This window comes from Grampus griseus, assembly GCF_964374135.1.
Source record: "Grampus griseus genome assembly, chromosome: 5".
In the NCBI taxonomy this organism is placed as follows: domain Eukaryota; kingdom Metazoa; phylum Chordata; class Mammalia; order Artiodactyla; family Delphinidae; genus Grampus; species Grampus griseus.
In genome coordinates, this window is record NC_138998.1 from 87,696,847 (window position 1) to 87,714,376 (window position 17,530).

The 17,530-nt window shown below is 40.7% G+C and overlaps 1 pseudogene across 1 annotated transcript; it reads left to right on the top strand.

The window, feature by feature from the left end:
• Positions 1-9,019: 9,019 nt before the first annotated feature.
• Positions 9,020-11,894, top strand: LOC309823169 (inosine-5'-monophosphate dehydrogenase 1-like; annotated as a pseudogene). Its single transcript has 2 exons — positions 9,020-9,125; positions 10,481-11,894. The product of its transcript is annotated as an inosine-5'-monophosphate dehydrogenase 1-like (transcript).
• Positions 11,895-17,530: the final 5,636 nt, after the last annotated feature.

Sequence of the window (17,530 nt, forward strand, 5' to 3'; positions counted from 1 at the left end):
AACACAAGCTTTAAATGACACATTAAACAAGATGGACTTAATTGATATTTATAGGATATTCCTACCAAAAACAGTAGAATACACATTCTTCTCAGGTGCTCATGGAACATTCTCCAGGACAGATCATATCTTGGGTCACAAATCAAGCCTTGGTAAAATTAAGAAAGTTGAAATTGTATCAAGTATATATATATATATTTTTTTAATAAATTTATTTATTTATTTTTGCCTACATTGGTTCTTCATTGACGTGCATGGGTTTTCTCTGGTTGTGGATAGCAGAGGCTACTCTTCGTCGTGGTGCGCAGGCTACTCACTGAAGTGGCTTCTCTTGGTGTGGAGCATGGGCTCTAGGTTCATGGGCTTCAGTAGTTGCATCACGCAGGCTAAGTAGTTGTGGTGCAAGGGCTTAGTTTCTCTGTGGCATGTGGGATCTTCCCAGAGCAGGGATTGAAACCATGCCCCCTGCATTGGCAGGCAGATTCTTAACCACTGGGTCAACAGGGATGTCCCAATCAAGTATCTTTTCCGACCACAAAGCTTAAAGACAAGATAACACTTACAGGAAAAAATCTGTAAAAAATACAAACACATGGAGGCTAAACAATACACTACTAAATAACCAAGAGATCACTGAAGAAATCAAAGAGGAAATCAAAAAATACCTAGAAACAAAAGACAACGAAAACATGATGACCCAAAACATATGAGATGCAACAAAAGCAGTTCTAAGATGGAAGATTATAGCAATACAATCCTACCTCAAGGAACAAGAAATATCTCAAATAAACAACCTAACTTTACATCTAAAGCAATTAGAGAAACAAGAAAAAAAAAACCCAAAGTTAGCAGAAGGAAAAAAATCATAAAGATCAGAACAGAAATAAATGAAAAAGAAATGAAGGAAATGATAGCAAAGGTCAATAAAACTGAAACCTGGATCTTAGAGAAGATAAACAAAATTGATAAACCATTAGCCAGACTCATCAAGAAAAAAAGGAAGAAAAATCAAATCAATAGCATTAGAAATGAAAAAGGAGAAGGGACAACTGACACTGCAGAAATACAAAGGATCATGAGAGATTACTACAAGCAACTATATGCCAATAAAATGGACAACCTGGAAGAAATGGACAAATTCTTAGAAAAGCACAACCTTCCAAGACTGAACCAGGAAGAAATAGAAAATATAAACAGACCAATCACAAGCACTGAAATGGAAACTGTGATTAAAAATCTTCCAACAAACAAAAGTCCAGGACCAGATGGCTTTACAGATGAATTCTATCAAACATTTAGAGAAGAGCTAACACCTATACTTCTAAAACTCATCCAAAATATAACAGAGGGAGGAACACTCCCAAACTCATTCTACGAGGCCACCAACACCCAGATCCCAAAACCAGACAAAGGTGTCACAAAGAAAGAAAACTACAGGCGAATATCACTGATGAACATAGATGCAAAAATCCTCAACAAAATACTAGCAAACAGAATCCAACAGCACATTATAAGAATCATACACCATAATCAAGTGGGGTTTATCCCAGGAGGCAAGGATTCCTCAATATACCCAAAACAATCAATATCATAAACCATATTAACAAGTTGAAGGAGAAAAACCATATGATCATCTCAACAGATGCAGAAAAAACTTTCAACAAAATTCAACACCCAATTATTGTAAAAACCCTCTGGAAAGTAGTCATAGAGGGAATTTACCTCAACATAATAAAGGCCATATATGACAAACCCACAGCCAGAATCATTCTCAATGGTGAAAAATTGAAATCATTTCCTCTAGGATCAGGAAAAAGACAAGGTTGTCGTCTCTCACCATTATTATTCAACATTGCTTTGGAAGTTTTAGCCACAGCAATCAGAGAAGAAAAAGAAATAAAAGGAATCCAAATCGGAAAAGAAGAAGTAAAGCTGTCACTTTTTGCAGATGACATTACACAATACATAGAGAAACCTAAAATTGCTACCAGAAAACTACTAGAGCTAATCAATGAATTTGGTAAAGTTGCAGGATAGAAAAGTAATGCACAGAAATCTCTTGCATTCCTATACACTAATGATGAAAACTCTGAAAGAGAAATTAAGGAAACACTCCCTTTTTCCATTGCATCAAAAAGAATAAAATACCTAGGAATAAACCTACCTAAGGAGACAAAAGACTTGTATGCAGAAAATTATAAGACACTGATGAAAGAAACTGAAGACGATACAAACAGATGGAGAGAAATACCATGTTCTTGGATTGGAAAAATCAACATTGTGAAAATGACTATACTACCCACAGCAATCTACAGAGTCAATGCAATACCTATCAAACTACCAATGGCATTTTTCACAGAACTAGAACACAAAATTTCACAATTTGGGTGGAAACACAAAAGACCCTGAATAGCCAAAGCAATCTTGAGAAAGAAAAACAGAGCTGGAGGAATCAAGCTCCCTGACTTCAGACTACAAAGCAAGGCTACAGTAATCCAGACAGTATGGTACTGTCCCAAAAACAGAAATACAGATCAATGGAACAGGATAGAAAGCCCAGAGATAAACCCACGCACATATGGTCACTTTATCTTTGATACAGGAGGCGAGAATATACAATGGAGAAAAGACAGCCTATTCAATAAGTGGTCCTGGGGAAACTGGACAGCTACATGTAAAAGAAGGAAATTAGAACACTCCCTAACACCATACACAAAAATAAACTCAAAATGGATTAAAGACCTAAATGTAAGACCAGACACTAACAAACTCTTAGAGGAAAACACAGGCAGAACACTCCATGACATAAATCACAGTAAGATCCTTTTTGACCCACCTCCTAGAAAAATGGATATAAAAATATATATATAAGCAAATGGGAACTAATGAAACTTAAAAGCTTTTGCACAGCAAAGGGAACCATAAACAAGATGAAAAGACAACCCTCAGAATGGCAGAAAGTATTTGCAAATGAAGCAACTGACAAAGGATTAATCTCCAAAATTTACAAGCAACTCATGCAGCTCAATATCAAACAAACAAACGACCCAACCCAAAAATTGGCAGTTAACCTAAATAGATCTTTCTCCAAAGACGATATACAGATTGTCAACAAACACATGAAAGAATGCTAAACATCACTAATCATTAGAGAAATGCAAATCAAAATTACAATGAGGTATCACCTCACACCAGTCAGAATGGCCACCATCAAAAAATCTACAAACGATAAATGCTGAAGAGGGTGTGGAGAAAAGGGTACCCTCTTGTAACATTGGCGGGAATGTAAATTGATATAGTCACTATGGAGAACAGTATGGATGTTCCTTGAAAAACTAAAAATAGAACTACCATACAACCCAGCAATCCCACTACTGGGCATATACCCTGAGAATTCCATATTTCAAAAAGAGTCATGTACCACAATGTTCACTGCAGCTCTATTTACAATAGCCAGGACATGGAAGCAACCTAAATGTCCATCGACAGATGAATGGATATAGAAGATGTGGCACATATATACAATGGAATATTACCCAGACATAAAAGGGAATGAAACTGGGGCATTTGTAGAGACGTGGATGGGCCTAGAGACTGTCATACAGAGTGAAGTAAGTCAGAAAGAGAAAAGCAAATATCGTATATTAACACATGTATGTGGAACCTAGAAAAATCGTACAGATGAACCGGTTTGCAGGGCAAAAATATAGACACAGATGTAGAGAACAAACGTATCGACACCAAGGGGGGAAAGTGGCGGGGGGTGGTGGTGTGATGAATTGGGAGATTGGGATTGACATGTATACACTGATGTGTGTAAAATGTATAACTAATAAGAACCTGCTGTATAAAAAAGTAAATTAAATTCTAAAATTAAAAAAAAAATCATTCTGAAGAACCTAAGGGCAGGACAGTAATAAAGATGCAGACATACAGAATGGACCTGAGGACACAGGGAGTAGAAGGGTAATCTGGGACGAAGTGAGAGAGTGGCATGGACATATATACACTGCCAAATGTAAAATAGATAGCTAGTGGGAAGCAGCTGCATAGCACAGGGAGATCAGCTCAGTGCTTTGTGACCACCTAGAGTGGTCAGATAGGGAAGGTGGGAGGGAGACACAAGAGGGAGGAGATATGGGGATATATGTATATGTATAGCTGATTCACTTTGATATAATGCAGAAACTAACACACCACTGTAAAGCAATTATACTCCAACAAAGATGTTAAAAAACAAAACAAAATGAGCCACCAAGATAGTTCATGCCATAAAAAAAAAAAAGTAAGAACCCATAGGATAAAACCAATGGACCAATGCATTTTTTAATTAGTAAGAAATAAATATTTCCATAAGAATTTCAGTATGTTTAGCTATTAAATGTACACTCCATGAAGAAACACACATATTATATAGTCTTTGAACATTAAAATGATACTCAGAATTTAAGTTTTTATATGCTTTATGTTTCACATTTATTAAAGAATAAAGTCAACTTTCTCTATATTTCTCTCCTGAAGTAACTTTCATTTTGTCAGAAGTTCAATTATTATGGCACACAGTCCCTACTTTTGGTGTTATAAACTGGGCTTTTCAATCTATACTCCAGCTCTAGTTTGACCTTAAGCTATAGTAAAGTTTTTCCCTCCGTACACAAGGATTTGTTTCTATTATATACCAGTAGCACCCAGGCCTCTAACTGCCTCCCTGAAGACAACTTATAATACCCTAAAAATCACCCCTACTAAAATAATCAGGAGACCAAAGCAAAATAAGCTCATTTGTCATTGTTTTTCAATATTATTGAATCCTTAACATAGCCCTGAAAAAGTTTTAGTAAACATGCTTTTTTGCAGTAGTTGACAATTTTAGAGAAAAAGAAATGCTCCCCACCCCACTACCATCCTCCTTTGTTAATAGAGAGCTTTTGGTTTTGCTTTTGTTTCTTTTACTTGCTTATGTTATTTATTTGCTTTGTTTTTATTTTCTTATAAGAATTTTGAATATCTTTCATTTTGGTTATACCTTAGATCTTAACTTTCTCAAATTTTAATCAAAATGCTATTTTTGGTGTTATTTTAATTATAAACACACTCTTACTCCTTGGCCTATTTTCTACCAAAGTGAAACAAGTTGTGGCGTTTAATATTTAATTTAAAAGTACCTTGGGGCTTCCCTGGTGGCACAGTGGTTGAGAGTCTGCCTGCCGATGCAGGGGACACGGGTTCGTGCCCCGGTCTGGGAAGATCCCACATGCCGCGGAGCGGCTGGGCCCATGAGCCATGGCCGCTGAGCCTGCGCGTCCGGAGCCTGTGCTCCGCAACGGGAGAGGCCACAACAGTGAGAGGCCCGCGTACTGCAAAAAAAGTACCTTGAACTACATTGTATACCTTTAAACTGGTTTCTCACTCTCCCAGTTAGCAACACATCTTGCTTGAACATTGTGATTCTCAACTCACAAAAATAAAGTCGTAAAAAGATGTTTTACCAGTTACCCAAATATTTATTCTATATTTAATTCATTTTTTCAACAAATATTTCTTGAATAATTATCATATGCAAGGCACCATGCTAAGCACTGGTCATTCTGGGAATAAAATAAACGTGGTGCCCTCCTCTCAGAGTTTACAAGCCAATGAGAAAGAGAAAGAATAGTCAAGATAACTAATAAATAAATATAAATTTTCAAACTGTAAAAATTTCTATGGGGGGAATTTCAGTGACAGAAAAGTGGGGACTTAACACAAATGAAAGTATTAGAAAGTGGTGCTGATCAGGTATCACGAACTGAAACTGAAGGGATGGAAAGGAGTTAGTCATTGAAAACGGGAAGTAAAAGAGCTTCAGGAAAAGAGAGTCATCTGTACAAATAGATGTCCCCAGTGTGGATGACAGCTGGGCATCTCTGAAACATTAAAGATATCCAGGTTGATAGGGACATGGTAGTCAAGGAATGAGGAGATAAGGTTGAAGAGGTAAGCAGGGAGTCTGTAGTTTATTATAAAGGATTCAGATTTTTTTTTCCCCTAAAGTAAACCTTCGGAAAATGTTTTAAGTTGGGAAGTGACATAACCAGATTCACACATCCAGATATAAAGATGTAGATATGTACACATACATACATATATTAAATTTTTAATCACTATACTTGTTCTTTGGAAATGGATTGGAGATAGACAACTATGGAAGCAGAGAGGCCTTTTGGGAGACTATTCTAGAAGTTCTGCTGAGAGATCATGGGCACTTGGACAAGGATGGTGGCAGCAGGGATGGGAGGAATAGACCAAATTCAATACATATTTTGGAGGCAAAAATTAAAGAAATTTCTGAGAGATTGGATGTGGAAGATGAGGGAGAGAAAGGAAACAAGGGACACTGTATCTTTCATCCACTTGGATCGGAAGAGATTGAGTGACTATGAGGCTGAGCCTTAAAAATTTAAAAAGAAGTATGTAGAGTTTGGAGTTGTAGAAGGAAAAGCAGCTGTCCTTTAGCAAAAGAAATGTTCTCCTAATGTCTGCATTAAATACAAGGTGAAAATCAGTAACAAGAGCCTTCTTAGTTTGAATTTGCACCTTAGCACCCAAGTTTGCAGTTCCTTCAGCCACTCTTAATGATTTAAAGAACCTTGGGAATTCCCTGGTGGTCCAGTGGTTAGGACTCGGCACTTTCACTGCCAGGCCCAGGTTCAATCTCTGGTTGGGGAACTAACATCTCACAAGCCACGGGGTGCAGCCAAAAAAACTAAAAAAAAAAATAAAGAACGTTTACACAACTCTGATATCCAGAGTCATGGCTACCCAAAAGGTTGGGGACAAAAAAAAAAAAAAAAGGATGGGGACATGTCAAAAGAACAAATGAGGCTCTGCAGCAAATGTGCCCTTTCTTTTTTTAAGTTAGAGTTGATATGGTTAACATAATATGAGTTCCCAAGGATGCTCACATCCTAATCCCTGTGAATATGTTGCTTTACATGATAAAAGTGATTTTTCAGATGTGATTAAGTTAAGCATCTTGACAGTGGGAGATTATCCTGGATTATGCATGTGGGCCCAACATAATCACAAAGGCTTTTTAAGAGGAAGGCAGGAGGGTCAGGATCAGAGAGGAGATATGACAACAGAGGCAGAGGTAGGATTGATGCAGGGCCACAAGCCAAGGAATGTGGTCAGCCTTTAGAAGCTAGAAAAGACAATAAAACCAATTCTCCCCAAGAGCATCCAGAAGGAACGCAAGCCTCCTGATGCCTTGATTTTAGCCCAAGATTAATTTTTGGACATCTGGCCTCCTGAACAGAGAATAAATGTGTGTTGCTTTAAGCCACTGAGTTTGGGATACTTTGTTACAGAAGCAATAGGAAAGAAAGCAGTTAGCTTTCTGGCACATGACTGAAGGCCTCCTAATCCTACGAACAATTCAAAACCAGGTATGCAGTAAGGAGATCGACCTCCTGGATAGATCTCCACGCTCACGAAAAAATACAGAGCCTCTGGAGTGAGGTTATTAAAAATGTGATTGCAGTTTCAAATTTGATTTTTAAATGGAATCGAGATTGACTTTTTTTTTTTTTTTTTTGGGTTTGCGGGCCCCTCACTGTTGTGGCCTCTCCCGTTGCGGAGCACAAGCTCCGGACACGCAGGCTCAGCGGCCATGGCTCACAGGCCTAGCCGCTCCGCGGCATGTGGGACCTTCCCAGACCGGGGCACGAACCCGTATCCCCTGCATCGGCAGGCGGACTCTCAACCACTGCGCCACCAGGGAAGCCCAAGATTGACTTCTTTTTGTTTTGTTTTGTTTTTTGGTTTTTTTTTTTGAGATTGACTTTTGATGGTATAGTTATTTTGAGTATATTTGACCACCACAGAACAACTGTTCATCCAAACAAAATAAAGGTGCTCCTATTGGAACAAATATAGATTTCCTGCAGATCTTGTTAAATATCTACATTGATAATCACCACAAAGTCAAAAAAGTACAGAAGAAAACTCCTATAGGGCATTTACTAAAAATGTTAAGTTGATTAGAGGAATGTTTTAAGAGTATGAGGTCAATCAAGAATGTAAACTTTAGGGGCCTTGCCTGGTGGCACAGTGGTTGCGAGTCCGCCTGCCGATGCAGGGTACACGGAGTCGTGCCCCGGTCTGGGAAGATCCCACGTGCTGTGGAGCGGCTGGGCCCGTGAGCCATGGCCGCTGAGCCTGCGCGTCCGGAGCCTGTGCTCTGCAACAGGAGAGGCCACAGCAGTGAGAGGCCCGCATAACGCAAAAAAAAAAAAAAAAAAAAAGAATGTAAACTTTATAATGAATGACCTCAAGGTTGACTTTTAGTTTTCTTTTATGTTGACCTGTCCTTCAAAGGAAAGTGAGACAATTTTTTAGAGTAGAAAGAGGCAAGTGCTGGGAATATTGGGAAACAGTCTTCTAATAGAAGGAACATGAAGGGAAAAGTCAGTCATGTATCCATGGCTTGAAGGGAAAAGAGTAAATTAGAGAGAGAAGGACTGGAGTTGTACACCTCACAACCCTGCCCATGAGTCCTCTGCTTGGCCATCTGTCCCCTTCCTCAACTCTTATCTCAAATTTAATGTGGAAAATAAGAAAAAAAGACCAAGAGGTAAAGAAGAAAAAATAGCATGATGGAAGGATAATTCTATTTATTTTCAGCCACTTCAATTTGGACAAGGCTGCCCTACCAAAGCACTCAATTGGCTGAAGGGGAAAAGTGAACAAAGGAAGAATCGAAAGGACAGTAGAAGCATAAAAGATCAATTAGCTTCCTCATACAGTCTAGAAACAATGAATCTCAAAGGAATAATCCAGAAATATTCTTTTATTTGTTCATTTAGCAGTATGTCCAGTTGTTACTATCCCAGATGCTGGGGACATGGGGAGGGGGAAGGTTGAGATTAGGGAGTAGACAAGCTAACCCTTCCCTGTGGGAACAGGGACCTGATCATTCTTATTCACCGTTGCACACCCAGCACCGAGACATAACAGGTGCTCAATAAACATGTGCTAAATGAAGAAGAAATACAGTGAAGTCAAGGCTAGCCATTCTTACGGAGAAAAGACAGAAAATGAAAGAGTTGATACAACACATGATACTAATCAAATCAATGATACAGGTAATATTTATCTTGGGGTAAGAGAGCAGAGAATTTTGCTGTTTCACACCTGAAATAGCAGTGTTTAGTAGCCATTCCCCTACAATACATGTTAACCTAGCAGTTCTCACTGTATTGGGAGCATTGCTGGTATGTCAGTGCCTAAAACAGCACTGTCCAATACAGTAGCCATTAGTCACAGATGGCTATTCAGATTTAAACTAATTAACATTTAATTTAATTTAAAATTCTGTTACTCTTTTGCATTAGGCACAGTTCAATAGCCACAGGAGCCTAGTGGCTACTATCATCATAGAAAATTCGATTGTACAGCCCTCTTCCACACCATGCTACATTAAAACATAAAAGTAGCCAGAATTTTATAAATGAGAGAAATAAGACATGGTGTATACACACACACACACACACACACACACAGAGCTAAATCGTTCCATATCAACTCAGCATCTAGAGGAGGCAAATCAACTTTGTTTCTGATAAATCTCACTTCCTCACAAATACAGCTGAACCTTGAACAACCCAGGTTTGAACTGCATGGGTCTACTTATATACAGATTTTTTTCAATAAATATATTGGAAAATTTCTTGGAGATTTGAGACAATTTGAAAAAAATTCATAGACAAACTATATAGCCTAAAATATCAAAAAATTAAGAAAAAATTAAGTATGTCACAAATGCATAAAATATATGTAGGAACTAGCCAATTTTATCATTTACTGCCATAAAATATACACATATCCATTATTAAAAAGTTAAAATTTATCAAAACTTATGCACATAAACCCTTACAGATTATTAATTCATTAGTGTATGTGTTATGCTACAATGAAGCAACTGTGTAAATTACTAGGCTACCATAAAGCAATCATATAGCTGCTTCTTCGTTATCAATGCAAGAATCATTATACCTGTAAATAAATATGAATTTCTTTTTCACATTATTTTTTTTTTCATTGTTTTTTTTTGGTCCTGCCACACAGCATGCCTAATCTTAGTTCTCCGACCAGGGATCAAAAAAGTGCCCCTTGCAGTGGAAGCTCGGAGTCCTGACCACTCGACCACCAGGGAATACCAATTTATTTCATTTCTGATGTCTAGCATTAGTAGTACATATAACATCTACAGTTTTTTGTATCATTTAAGACAATAATGGGGGCTAAAGTCGACAAGGTGCTAGCAGGGGGCATGAGGGTGGTTCAGTCCTGACATGGCACGGGGCTCAGAGGCTCTGCTCCTCTCCCCACCGGCTGTGATGCTTCCCCGGGCATGGCAGGCCCTTCCCTTTTCAGGGACCCCTCCTCACCCAGTTACATTCACTTTCCTCTCTTCACAGAGATTTACTGATTCTCTGAGGATTCATAGACTTCACAGCTGATGAGGTGGACCTGATTTGAGCCCTGACTTGGAAGATCATGCTGAAGACGCCTCTCATCTCCTCCCCCCTGGACACTGTGACAGAGGCTGACGTGGCCATCGCAATGGCTCTGATGGGCGGTATCGGTTTCATTCACCGAAACTGCACTCCAGAGTTCCAGGCCAACGAGGTCGGAAGGTCAAGGAGTTTGAACAGGGCTTCATCACGGACCCTGTGGTGCTGAGACCCTCACACACCGTAGGCAAGGCGCTGGAGGCCAAGATCCAGCATGGCTTCTCCAGCATCCCCATCACTGAGACGGGCACCAGCAAGCTGGTGGGCGTCGTCACCTCCCAAGACATCGACTCCCTCACCGAGAAGGACCACACACCCTCCTCAGTGAGGTGATGACACCATGGAATGAGCTGGTGGTGGCTCTAGTGGGTATGACACTGAAAGAGGCAAATGAGATCCTGCAGCACAGCAAGAGAAGGAAGCTGCCCATTGTTAATGATCAAGACGAGCTAGTGGCCATCATTGCCCGCACTGACCTGAAGAAGAACCAGGATTACCCTCTGGCCCCCAAGGATTCCCACAAGCAGCTGCTGTGTGGGGCGGCCATGGGTACCCATGAGGATGACAAATACCACCTGGACCTGCTCACCCAGGCGAGTGCCAATGTCATAGTGCTGAACTCATCCCAAGGGGACTCTGTGTATCAGATCACCATGGTGCACCACATCAAGCAGAAGTATCCCCACCTCCAGGTGACTGGGGGAAATGTGACAGCAGCTCAGGCCAAGAACCTGATTGACGCTGGTGTGGACAGGCTGCGTGTGGGCGTGGGCTGTGGCTCCATCTGCATCACCCAAGAAGAAGTGATGGCCTGTCGTCGGCCCCAGGGCACTGCCACGTACAAGCGGCTGAGTACACCCGGCGCTTCGGGGTGCCAGTCATAGCCGATGGTGGCATCCAGACCGTGGGGCATGTGGTCAAGGCCCTGGCCCCTGGAGCTTCCACAGTGATGATGGGCTTGCTGCTCGCCACAACCATGGAGGCCCCTGGAGAGTACTTCTTCTCGGATGGTGTGAGGCTCAAGAAGTACCGGGGCATGAGCTCGCTGGACGCCATGGAGAAGAGCAGCAGCAGCCAGAAGCGCTACTTCAGCAAGGGAGATAAGGTGAAGGTCATGCAGGGCGTCGCGCGCTCCATCCAGGACAAAGGCTCCATTCAGAAGTTCGTGCCCGACCTCACAGTGGGATCCAGCACGGCTGCCACGATTTTGGTGCCCGTAGCCTGTCTGTCCTGAGGTCCATGTACTCAGGAGAGCTCAAGTTTGAGAAGCAGACCATGTCAGCTCAGATGAAGGGTGGTGTCCACGGCCTGCACTCTTATGAGAAGAGGCTGTACTGAGGACGGTGGTGGAGGCCAAGGCGGCAGAGGCTTTGTGTCCCAGGGTCCCTCTTTGGGCACAGCCTCCCTCCATAACTGAGTCGTCCACAGATTTGCACTACTGGTTCCTCAGCTCCTATCCAGGGAGAGAGGAGGGGAGGCCCTGAGGCTCTGTGGCCCCTCTCTGGGCTTCCGCCACAGGTTCAGGACTGCTCCCAGGCCGGGCTGCCCTGGGAGCCCCCCCAGGTTCCTCCTTCTTCAGTTCCCCTGAGCCCAGCCAGCCTGGGCTCTCAAGCCCTGCGCCTGCCTCAGGTCTTTCTCATTGCAGCCTGCTCCAGCCCGGCTCCCACCCCTGGGACAGGTGGTCCCCCCGGCTTCTCCTATCGGGCACCTCCCTCCCTAGCCCCATCCCAGAAATGGTGCTCTCCTGGCCCTGCCTCTGGCCCCTTCCTGGGCTGCTGCCCCCTCAGCCATGTGGCACTTCTGGGCTCCTGACCTAGGCCAGAGGAAGGTCTCTGCCCCCTTCCCCTGGCCCTGGACTATCCAGGCCCTGCTCCTCAGGCCGCCCCACCCCTGGCCCTGATTCACCCCCGTGCCCAGGTGCACCGTTCCTGTCCTCTCCTCTCAGCTGCAGTTTAAGGCTTTAACTTGCACACTTTGGGGTCACAGTTGCATCACTGTATGTTAAATAATCTGAATAAATCAAGAGGTTTCAATGCCTCCACAAAAAAAAATAATAATGAGGTAGGTACTAACAGATGATTCATCTTGTAAACAGATGACATAAACCTATGGTATCACTAAATACAGTACAGTATAGTGAGGGTATTTTCTATTCCTTATAATTTTCTTAATAACATTTCCTTCTCTCTAGCTTACTTTATTGTAAGAATACTGTATATAATACATGTAACATACAAAACGTGTCCACAGAGTGTTTATCAGTAAGCCTTCCGGTCAACAGTTGGCTATCAGTAGTCAAGTTTTGGGGGAGTCAAGTTATATATGGATTTTCGACTGCACAAGGGGTCGGTCCCTCTCACACCCACATTGTTCAAGGGTCAAATGTATTTTTATTTATTAAGTTAGTAAAGATAATTTTGCACACATAGGTCTAGCAACCACTGGGAAACACCAGAACTATATATTATCACGTATTTTTACCCAGTCTTTCAAAACCCAATACAATCTTGTTTTTAAACATCATCTGTCATTCTTTTTTTTTAATTTTATTTATTTATTTGGCTGCATCAGGTCTTAGTTGCAGCAAGCGGGATCTTCATTGTGGTATGTGGGATCTTTCGTTGCAGTGCACAGGCTTCTCTCTAGTTGTGGCACACAGGCTCAACTGGTTGTGGCACACAGGCTCACGGTGCGTGGGCTTAGTTGCCCTGCAGCATGTTGGATCTTAGTTCCCCGACCAGGGATCAAACCCACGTCCCCTGCATTGGAAGGTGGATTCTTAACCACTGCACCACCAGGGAAGTCTCCCAATACAATCTTATCAAGCAATATCTGCCAAATCCTGACATTTGTGGACTTGCATACACCTGTTATGGACCCTGGTTGAAAACCTTGTAGCAAGTTGACAATTCACCTTTAGAATTCCCTGTGTGCTGGAATTTAGTAACAGATCTGTCAAGCTACAATTACCAAGCCAAAGTTGCATTTTATTTCCAAATGCCCATAGAAGCATTTTTATTCAAACTGGCAAGGCTCTGGTTTAAAAAAGTTATTCCTTAGATTCTGTACTTCATGAGGTTATCTAATAAACAGACATTGGTTCACCAATTAGATGAAATCTGCATTTTCCTAAATCATAAAATGAGCTGACTGAGGTTTAGTTAGCTGGAAATCCCTTGGTAAATTATAAAAAGTGAGACATAAACAGGACAAGCACCATTGCAAAATGACTGATTACAAAAGTGAATGACTTTATGACAAAATGAGAGGTTAATTTGAAAACACACCTGGAAATGAAAAACAAAACAAAGCTTAAAATAAAAAGAAATATAATACACTAACTTGGATGTATGTGTGTGTATATATATGATTTAATAGCTGTATTTGTTAAATACAAAAGGAAAAGAGGGTCAGACTATGAGTAAATCTGGAAATACTTGCATATCCTCTTTGCCTTAATTAACTCATCCCTACAATGGATATCAGTGAGTTCTCTCTTCTTAATAAGGATTAAATAAGACCACCATGGAAATAAACTTAGGAAAGGATATAACCTTTGGAGAAAGTAGCACTAAATTATTTACAAACTGTCCAAGTTAAAAACAGTAGAAGATAAAGAACTCTAATTATGCAAGAGGTCAGTAGCTCTTTTGCAAACATGAACATGAAAGGACTTCCACAGGGACTGGCAAATCCTGGACCATTAAACATTCTCCTAAAAACCTAAAACCCTCACTTTGCAGAGGGAACACCAAGTGACCATTCTTTTTTTTTTTTTTAATAGATCTTTATTGGAGTATAATTGCTTCACAATACCATGTTAGTTTCTGTTGCACAGCAAAGCAAATCAGCCATATGCATAAGAAAGCACAAGAGATCATATTTTCAAATGGGCAATGTAATGAATGATATGATAAAGGTTTTTCATGCCTTACTAATTTTGATGATAGACGTCACATTTGATTAGCCTGGTTAAGTGTCCATTGTCAAGAGCAGCTTAGGTAGAGAGAAATGTCCTCTCTTACTGTCAAATTGTCACTTAGATTTATTTAGAATTTCATCCCTATTTAAAGTTCTCAGATCAGGGTACAAATTAAAGGCCTTCCCGGGCTTCCCTGGTGGCGCAGTGGTTGGGAGTCCGCCTGCCGATTCAGGGGACACGGGTTCGTGCCCCGGTCCGGGAGGATCCCACATGCCGCGGAGCGGCTGGGCCCATAAGCCATGGCCACGGAGCCTGTGCATCCGGAGCCTGTGCTCCGTCCGCAACGGGAGAGGCCACAACAGTGAGAGGCCCGTGTACTGCAAAAAAATAAATAAATAAAATTAAAAAAAATAAAGGCCTTCCCCCAAATGCTTTAAATACTGGAAGGAAACTCCAATATATAGTTATTGAAGGTAAAAAGGAATTTTAGTAACTTATTTTATAAAAATTTGACTTTGCATTTCTATCAAGAGGCAGAAGCAAGAAGCTTGCCCCAAAGATTTGTTGTTAAAATACAGAACATGATACTTTCCTGCCAATAGACCTGCCTAGATGGCAGGGGGAAAAGAAACAACTAGAGTTCCTGCTATCCAGTATTTGAGGCTAACGTAAATCTCACTGGCATATAATAAAAGTTTGTTTTATGTTCAACAACTATAACTCAAAAATAATAATAACTATCATTCATCGAGCAGTTAGTTTATGCCAGGCACAAGATTGAGTGCATTGCAAATATAATTAATGGCTGTATCAGATGGTTATTATTATCCCAATATTCAGATAAAAATATTGAGACTCAGAGTTTAAAACATACAGCATGGTCAAATCACTGGAAACCAGCAGAGATGGGATTTATATAACACAGTCAAATCCTGACTCTGAAGTTTGGTTGTTCCTATATTGTTTCTTAAATTGTCCACAAAACACATTTACGCATTTTTTTTTAATTTAGGAGGAAAACAGATTTTTATTCCCCAGTTTCCTTACTGTAAAAATGATATTGGGGGAATTCCCTGGTGGTCCAGTGGTTAGGACTCCACAATTCCACTGCAGGGGGCCCAGGTTTGATCCCTGGCCAGGGAACTAAGATCCCATAGGCCACCTGGGGTGCAGCCAAAAAAAAAAAAAAAAAGAAAAGAAAAGAAAAAAATAACTTCAAAAATAAAATGGTATTGGTACTGTCTTCTTCAATTGATTCTCATGTAGGTTAAAATTGAAGGAGATATGTAAACCTGCTTTAAAAATTAACTTTTTGGGCTTCCTTGGTGGCAAAATGGTTGAGAATCTGCCTGCCAATGCGGGGGACACGGGTTCGAGCCCTGGTCCAGGAAGATCCCAGATGCCCCAGAGCAGCTAAGCCCATGCACCACAACTGCCGAGCCTGCGCTCTAGATCCCACAAGCCACAACTACTGAAGCCCGCACACCTAGAGCCTGTGCTCTGCAACAAGAGAAGCCACTGCAATGAGAAGCCCGCTCACCGCAAGGAACAGTGGCCCCCCGCTCGCCACAACTAGAGAAAGCCTGCACGCAGCAACACAGCCAAAAATAAATAAGTAAAATAAATTAATTTAGTTAAAAAAAATTAACTTTTTCACAGGTCCTGCGAAGGTCTTCTGCCCATCTCAATTCCCCTACAGAAAATGGTAAGGTCTGTTACCTCTAAGACGGAAAACAGCTGGATGTTAAGAAAGGGTAGAAAGGAAGATTTTCATTACATGCCCTTTTACTCTTCTGAACTACTTCAATCAAAAAAATAAATAAAATTTAATTAAAAATAATTTCTTCAAATGATCCATGTAGTAATAGATTATAGCTTGAGACATCAGTATGAATTCATGCCTGGCTTAATATAGGTACAGATGGTTACATATAGAAATATTCATAGATATGTGTATATACACAGCTTAGTATGCACGCATATATTTTTTGCTCTGTCAACTTAGAGGACCTAAAAAAAGTAAAGATACCCCTGTAGCAACAAGCATACCTAGTGACCAGATCTTGGTTTCTAATAGGATTTTCCAATAAAAAGAAAGGGCTCCTTCGAGAAATGGCTGATTCTAAGACTGGGGCAAGAATTACAGAAGATGAGCCTAGAGCATTTTGTACTGTCAGAAAGTGGGGAAGTACTCAAAAAACCCAAAAAGCCACATAGATGGGTGTATATCGAATTAGTACAGAAACGAGTTCCCAGTGGCCAAAGCTGAAACAATTGGTAAAGAAAATAAAGTAGTACTGGATTATAAAGCAAAGTATAAAATAAATATCCATGAGTCTACACTAACATAAATAAATGACAGAATAAAGTTACAAATGAGGGAGAAGAGACAAGTCTTTTGTGCAGAAGAATTCCAAATAATTTATGTAGATATTCTGCCCTGAAGGAGGGGGAATATACCTCCCCATTCCTTAGGTGAGGAGTGCAAATAGTGGCTTCCTTCCAAAGAGTACAGCATGCAACGTGGGGAAAAGAATAACTTTACAGCAGAAAAACCTGAGAAACAAACACTACTTCAGCCAGGTGATCAAGCTCAACATCAACAGTCACAAATCATGTCCATAGTATGTAGCCTTGCTATGGTGAGATGACCACTTTACCTCTGTGGTCTTTCTCCCAGTAACCCACAATCCCAGTCTTATCATGAAAAAAATATCAAAGTCCAATAGTAGAACATCCTACAAAACATCTAACCAGTACTTCTCAAAAGTGTCAAGGTAATCGAAAACAAGGAAAATCTGAAAAGCTGCCATAAACAAGAGGAGTCTAAAGAGATATTACAACTAAATGTATGTAGAATCCTGAATGGGGTCCTAGAAAAGGGACATCAGGTTAAAAACTAAAGCAGTATAAATGAACTATGAACAATAGTTAGTAGTCATGTGTTGATACTGGTTCATTAATTATGACAAGTGTATTGTACTAATGAACAACAGTAATAACAGGGGAAACAAGGTGTGGGGTGTTGGACTATCTACAATATCTACTATCG